Here is a 7,500-nt window from a genome sequence, read left to right as displayed (position 1 = left end):
TCTAATACCACTGTTTTCACATGAAAGTCACATTAAAATTTATATCCTATTTAATCTTATATCAAATACATAAAACCTTTGAAAATTCATAACTTAAAATCTATAACTCCAAAATTAATGATTCCTGTTCCTATGATCTTATTTTAATATGTATATTATTGAGGTGTAATTTGTTCTTATGTTTGGTGTAATGTTAATTTTGCCTATACCATGTTTGTTTGAATTGCTACGACTAGTGCGAGGTCACGAGTCACCTGAAGATCATCCTGGTACCTGGAATCTCAAGGCCCAGGCAAGTTGTGCCCTTGATCACTTCTTTTTACCCACTCATGTTCTAATTAATCATAATGATCTGCATAGGTTAATTTTGATGGGACCCAATAGGTTACCCTAGTTTGTCTATCTTTATACCTTGTTTACCACCAAACTTTTGGGTAGTACTTGCTAGTGCTATATGTGGTTTTGGGTATGGAGATACACATTACTATTCATGATTACACTTTTGTTATCAGTTGTTAATTATTGTTCATGTTGAGATCATTATGTTAATTGGAACATGGAGAACCACCCGGGAAAACAGTGCTACCACAAGGGTGGAATGGGACGCCCTTGGCTGATTAATTAGGAAAGCTAGTGGAAGACTACCTTACCCGAAAGGGGCAAGGGCAGTAGGGGAGAGGTCAGTGCGGGGAGGCCCTCGGGAGGATTTTGCTGCGATGGCGGTCCTGCAAGGGATTCCTGTACTGGATCTTCCTATAAACTGTAGCGGGTTTTCGGAAGCTAGTGGAACTTTGTAAAGGCCTCGTAGTGTTACCCTGCCTCGCTTCCTTGGTAGAGGTGTATGGGATTCATGACCCCTTGGCAGATGGGTAACACGACTTGTGGGTAAAGATGCGCAACCTCTGCAGAGTGTAAAACTGGTATACTAGCCGTGCTCACGGTCATGAGCAGCTCGGACACTCACATGATTAAATTATGGAACTTAAACTCAATTTGTCATATGCATTGCATCGCAGGTGAGGTTGTTACTTTTGTTCTACTATTTAACTGGGTTGGTATTTACTTATACTTAGTAATTGCTAATAAAATTTTGACCAACTTTAAAAGCAATGCTCAGCTCTAACCATCTTCTTTGGTAAGCCTTACACTTCACGTGAGCTCCCACCTTTGGCGAGTTCATGCACATTATTCCCCACAACTTGTTGAGCGATGAACGTATGTGAGCTCACTCTTGCTGTCTCACATACACCACAGGTCAAGACCAGGTACTGCAGGATGATGCTCATGGAGGATGCTGCGATGAGTTCGTGAGAGGTCTAGGTCGTCGTCTCCCAGTCAACTTTGGGTTGCTGGACCGTTGTCTCCTTATAATGTAATCATTTATTTTGTATAGAATTCCTGTTATATAAAGATGTGACATTCGATCCTGTGCCACTATACATCATATGTATGAGACTTGGTCCCAGCATACCTGGTGTTTATGTTAACCCCGGGTTTTGGACCCCCTAAAATCCGGGTGTTACAGAAGTGGTATCAGAGGAATGTTGACTGTAGGACGAAACCTAGATAGAGCTGGACAACCATTATCTATTTACCTTTGCTACTCTGATTCATTCTAAAACTTTCCTTAATCTTTCTCATCTATTTCCGCTTTACTCTGATTATTCTTACCTTTTCACTTCTAAAGACAAATGTGGATTTCACACTTTGAAATCCTGTGCCTAAAGTGACCTTTAGGAATAGAAGACCTCATCTTAGGAACAAAAACAAAAAAAATATTTTTATAGGTTTCTATGCACTTGAATGCTTGTTCTTATGATACTTGTTTGATTTGGATCTTTGATTGAGTGTGATGAGTTGTGGGTAATGTCCACAATTACATATGCATATATATATAAAAAAAATGTTTATAAGATAAACTAGACCAATTAAGAATACCACCACTAGGATATATCAAGTCTAATGGATCCATCATATCTTAAAAGATTCTCTCTTATCTCATAGATCCATCTTATCTTAAAAAGATACTCATCTCATCTTGAAAAGATTTTACGTCATCCTAATAGACCTAACTGACCTCGAAAGATTCTATCTTATCTTATGGATTCATCTTGCCCTAAATTGAATATTTATCCCACTCTAGAATAACAACCATGACTAATTAAAAATTAACGAGATTCTATCTAGTCTAATCTAGTTATACCGATCTAACCTAAAATTGGTGCCCTAGACCAACTTTACCATATACAACCACCTAACCATATGCAACTACCTTACCCATCAGATAGTTGCATAACCCCTCTATTTTAACCTAACAGAGATTTCTAACATATCCTGATAAAATATATCCTACCCAGAAAGATCTATCTAACTTTAACTAGTCTCATCTAGTCATACCAATCTAATCTAGATCCCATCTAACCTAATATGATCTGATCTAAAGTGAGTTACTTAATGGACCAGTTAATACTTGTGAAATAGATTAGACCCTCTCCACATGTTTTAACTTAGTTCACCCTACACTAAATAAAGAATGAGAGACCAACCCAACCAATAGAGTCTTGATGGATTGCATGATCTGCCTATCCCCACATCACACAAACTTTTGACCTACATCATGTAGTCTATCTCAACCATACCTATCTTAACCATATTCTCTAGCCCGATAATATACACTAACTCCTAATCAATAAGACAAGACCGAAGAATATGATCAACTTCATCAAGGGAGGATGAGCACCAACTCAAGTCTTCAAGGATCAAGTGAGGTCACCAAGATGAGTCAAGATCCACAATCTTGGATGGAGTCTTTCTTCACCCCACTCTTTCTTGCCCAAACCTATATAGGCTTTAAAAGATATCCTTTATCCTGCATAATAAAGTGTCTATAACCATATATACCTATGCTCTCCTAATAACTAACTAATAAAAAAAAAGGGACTCTTGATTTTTGAACTAGCTAGAAACTGAAATCTAGACTACAAGCTAAATTCGTTGTATCATGTTCCTTACAAATCTCGAGGACGAGATTATTTTTAAGGGGGGTAGGATTTGTAATACCCAATTTGTAAAAGATAATATAAAAAGGAAAAAAAAAATTTATTATTTCCCTATTTATATGTGTGTTGTATCTATTTATCATCACATGTGAATACCATATTTAAAAACAAATAATTAATAAAGGATGTGCCTCTAAAATTATGCATCATGCTGGGATTTTATGTTGTGTGCATTTTGTGCAATATAAAAGTAATGTGACAAGAAATATATTGAAGTCCAAAGTGGAATTTGACATCTAAAAGAAGTTCTAGAAATTAGAAAAGAGAAAGAAATATTATAAAATACAAAATAAATTCATAAATTCATAAATCCTATATTGGTAAGTTCAAATTGAATATATAATCTGAATATAAACTTGTCACAAAGTTTGGAAAATTAAACCTGGAATTGATTTGAAGTTTGAATTTGAAATAGAAAAGAAAAATAAATGCATTCTGAATTGGGCCGCTTGATGGGAATTCACCGTCCTTTCCTTGCCCACGGCCCACTTCTTCCCTTCACCCTGCTGGCCCACGTACTTCCCAAACCCTCCCCTCGGCCCCCCACGGCCTGCCGACCCACAGCACTGTCCCTGCACCGTGTCCCTGGACGGTAGACCCGCTCGGCTGGCGTCTCGCTCACACGCGTGGTTTCCCTCTTGGGCCACTGTGGTGTGGGCCCCTATCGTCAGTCCTATCATCCAGCTCAGGGTGGTTGCGGCAAACTCGCCGGGCCTGCCTCCGCCTCAGTCGGGAACCGGTTGCAACCGCGCGCGCTCGAGATCTCCTTCACTGTATCCCGAGCCCGCTCGTGCTTGGCGCTTGCCCTGTCCCTATAAATCAACGCGACCCTCGTCCTCCATGGCATAGGCTCCGTGCGGTGGTAAAGGGAATGTGGCCGTCGGGGAATCCATCACCAGAGCACTGATGAACGTCGCCGCCGCCGCCATGAACTCAGACGATGCTGCGGCTTGGGATCTCGGTGATCGGGATTGGGAGCTTCAACTCCGGCGGGATCTCTGGTGAGTGTAGTCTTCTAGTTTCCATGGCGATACTATTCTCAGGGCTCGAAATAGTCACGGTCAGGGAGAATCGACGGTGCTATCCTGCTCGCCGTGGTGGTCGTAATCTTGTTGGGGAGCTTCGTTGGGCCACGCAGGGGTGAATCGTACCGGCTTCGAAAGTGTCGGGCGCCGAGCCGCTAGGTAGACCTTCTCCGGCGTGTATCGCCGTCGCGGCTGGGGGTGAACTGGGGACCCTGGCCGTCGGGTGGAAGAACGTGCCTGTGCCGTCGATCCTTCATTGAACGGTCTGGATTAGACGGGGACATACCGTTTCGCCTAGGTGAATCGGCGTCGTCCAAGTGTTGATGAACGCTGTGGATTAAAAGAGGGGAGAGTTGATCTGCGGCGTTGGATTCAGATCTTGTGGCTCTGGCGCGTACCAGTTCGCGCAGGTGTAGAGTCTAATCGGGGACGTTCCCTTTAGATCGAACGGCAGAGATCCTCCCATACCCCTTCGGTGTGCACATTTACATAAAGAACCCCCTGGTTTCGCAGAATAAACCCGCCGTCCACTCCCACTGTTCCCTGTGTCTGCAGATTATTACCCCGAGCCCCCTGCGCTTTACAGTAATTGAGGCCTAGTCCGGGAATTAAATAAAACCAGAAAATAGGATTAGAAATTGATTTTTGAGTATAAAAATAATTGTAAAACTTGGGTAAATCATAGAAAATTCATATTAAGCCCAAATTAATCCATTCCAATTCCTATAGTTTTGTAATATTATTGTCTATCATCTAATACCACTGTTTTCACATGAAAGTCACATTAAAATTTATATCCTATTTAATCTTATATCAAATACATAAAACCTTTGAAAATTCATAACTTAAAATCTATAACTCCAAAATTAATGATTCCTGTTCCTATGATCTTATTTTAATATGTATATTATTGAGGTGTAATTTGTTCTTATGTTTGGTGTAATGTTAATTTTGCCTATACCATGTTTGTTTGAATTGCTACGACTAGTGCGAGGTCACGAGTCACCTGAAGATCATCCTGGTACCTGGAATCTCAAGGCCCAGGCAAGTTGTGCCCTTGATCACTTCTTTTTACCCACTCATGTTCTAATTAATCATAATGATCTGCATAGGTTAATTTTGATGGGACCCAATAGGTTACCCTAGTTTGTCTATCTTTATACCTTGTTTACCACCAAACTTTTGGGTAGTACTTGCTAGTGCTATATGTGGTTTTGGGTATGGAGATACACATTACTATTCATGATTACACTTTTGTTATCAGTTGTTAATTATTGTTCATGTTGAGATCATTATGTTAATTGGAACATGGAGAACCACCCGGGAAAACAGTGCTACCACAAGGGTGGAATGGGACGCCCTTGGCTGATTAATTAGGAAAGCTAGTGGAAGACTACCTTACCCGAAAGGGGCAAGGGCAGTAGGGGAGAGGTCAGTGCGGGGAGGCCCTCGGGAGGATTTTGCTGCGATGGCGGTCCTGCAAGGGATTCCTGTACTGGATCTTCCTATAAACTGTAGCGGGTTTTCGGAAGCTAGTGGAACTTTGTAAAGGCCTCGTAGTGTTACCCTGCCTCGCTTCCTTGGTAGAGGTGTATGGGATTCATGACCCCTTGGCAGATGGGTAACACGACTTGTGGGTAAAGATGCGCAACCTCTGCAGAGTGTAAAACTGGTATACTAGCCGTGCTCACGGTCATGAGCAGCTCGGACACTCACATGATTAAATTATGGAACTTAAACTCAATTTGTCATATGCATTGCATCGCAGGTGAGGTTGTTACTTTTGTTCTACTATTTAACTGGGTTGGTATTTACTTATACTTAGTAATTGCTAATAAAATTTTGACCAACTTTAAAAGCAATGCTCAGCTCTAACCATCTTCTTTGGTAAGCCTTACACTTCACGTGAGCTCCCACCTTTGGCGAGTTCATGCACATTATTCCCCACAACTTGTTGAGCGATGAACGTATGTGAGCTCACTCTTGCTGTCTCACATACACCACAGGTCAAGACCAGGTACTGCAGGATGATGCTCATGGAGGATGCTGCGATGAGTTCGTGAGAGGTCTAGGTCGTCGTCTCCCAGTCAACTTTGGGTTGCTGGACCGTTGTCTCCTTATAATGTAATCATTTATTTTGTATAGAATTCCTGTTATATAAAGATGTGACATTCGATCCTGTGCCACTATACATCATATGTATGAGACTTGGTCCCAGCATACCTGGTGTTTATGTTAACCCCGGGTTTTGGACCCCCTAAAATCCGGGTGTTATAGAACGTGAGCTGGGTTTAGACCGTCGTGAGACAGGTTAGTTTTACCCTACTGATGACAGCGCCGCGATAGTAATTCAACCTATTACGAGAGGACCCGTTGATTCACACAATTGGTCATCGCGCTTGGTTGAAAAGCCAGTGGCGCGAAGCTACCGTGTGCCGGATTATGACTGAATGCCTCTAAGTCAGAATCCAAGCTAGCAACCGGCACCTCTGCTCGCCGCCCGCCCCGACCCACGTTAGGGCGTTCGCGCCCCAAGGGCCCGTGCCATTGGCTCAGCCCGCCCGGCCGACGCGCCGCGGCGGGCCGCCTCGAAGCTCCCTTCCCAACGGGCGGCGTGCTGAATCCTTTGCAGATGACTTAAAACGCGACGGGGCATTGTAAGTGGCAGAGTGGCCTTGCTGCCACGATCCACTGAGATCCAGCCCCGCGTCGCACGGATTCGTCCCTCCCCCCACTCTACGCACCGCCTAGCGACTAGGTTTCGAACCCACGGGAGAGGGGCACCGGTCTTCCGAATGGAAACGGCCAAGGCGCAGCGTGGCAAGAGCCCGAAGACCACCGTGGGTTCGTGCACGACCAAAAAAAGCCAAGTCCCAGCGTGTGGAAAGACACCGAAGCTGCTACGTATGCCTTGGGTTGGTGAAGGGCACGATGGCGACGGGGCGGCAGGGCTATTCGGCCTAGCGTCTGGGCTGAAAACGAGGGGTTCGCCATGGCGCGCGGGCCGCAAACGGCGGCCGTGGCACGACCTCGAAAATAAGCTAAGTCCAAGCGTGTGGAAAGACACCGAAGCTAAGGTGTATGTATGTCATGAGTGAAGGGCACGGTGGAACGGAGGGAAAACGACACGGAGGCGCGCCACGACGGGGCGGCATGGCTGTTCGGCCTTGCGTTTCGGCCGAAAACGAGGGGTTCGCCCATGGCGCATGGGCCGAAAACTGAGGTTCGGGCACGACCCCGAAAATAAGCTAAGTCCAAGCGTGTGGAAAGACACCAAAGCTAAGGTGTATGTATGTCTTGAGTGAAGGGCACGGTGGAACGGAGGCAAAACGACACGGAGGCGCGCGACTACGGGCGGCATGGCTGTTCGGCCTTGCATTTGGGCCGAAAACGAGGGGTTCGCCCATGGCGCAGGG

This window comes from Zea mays, chromosome 6, assembly GCF_902167145.1.
Source record: "Zea mays cultivar B73 chromosome 6, Zm-B73-REFERENCE-NAM-5.0, whole genome shotgun sequence".
Taxonomy (NCBI): domain Eukaryota; kingdom Viridiplantae; phylum Streptophyta; class Magnoliopsida; order Poales; family Poaceae; genus Zea; species Zea mays.
The sequence above is the reverse complement of the archived record's forward strand: the minus strand, read 5'-3'. Positions refer to the sequence as shown.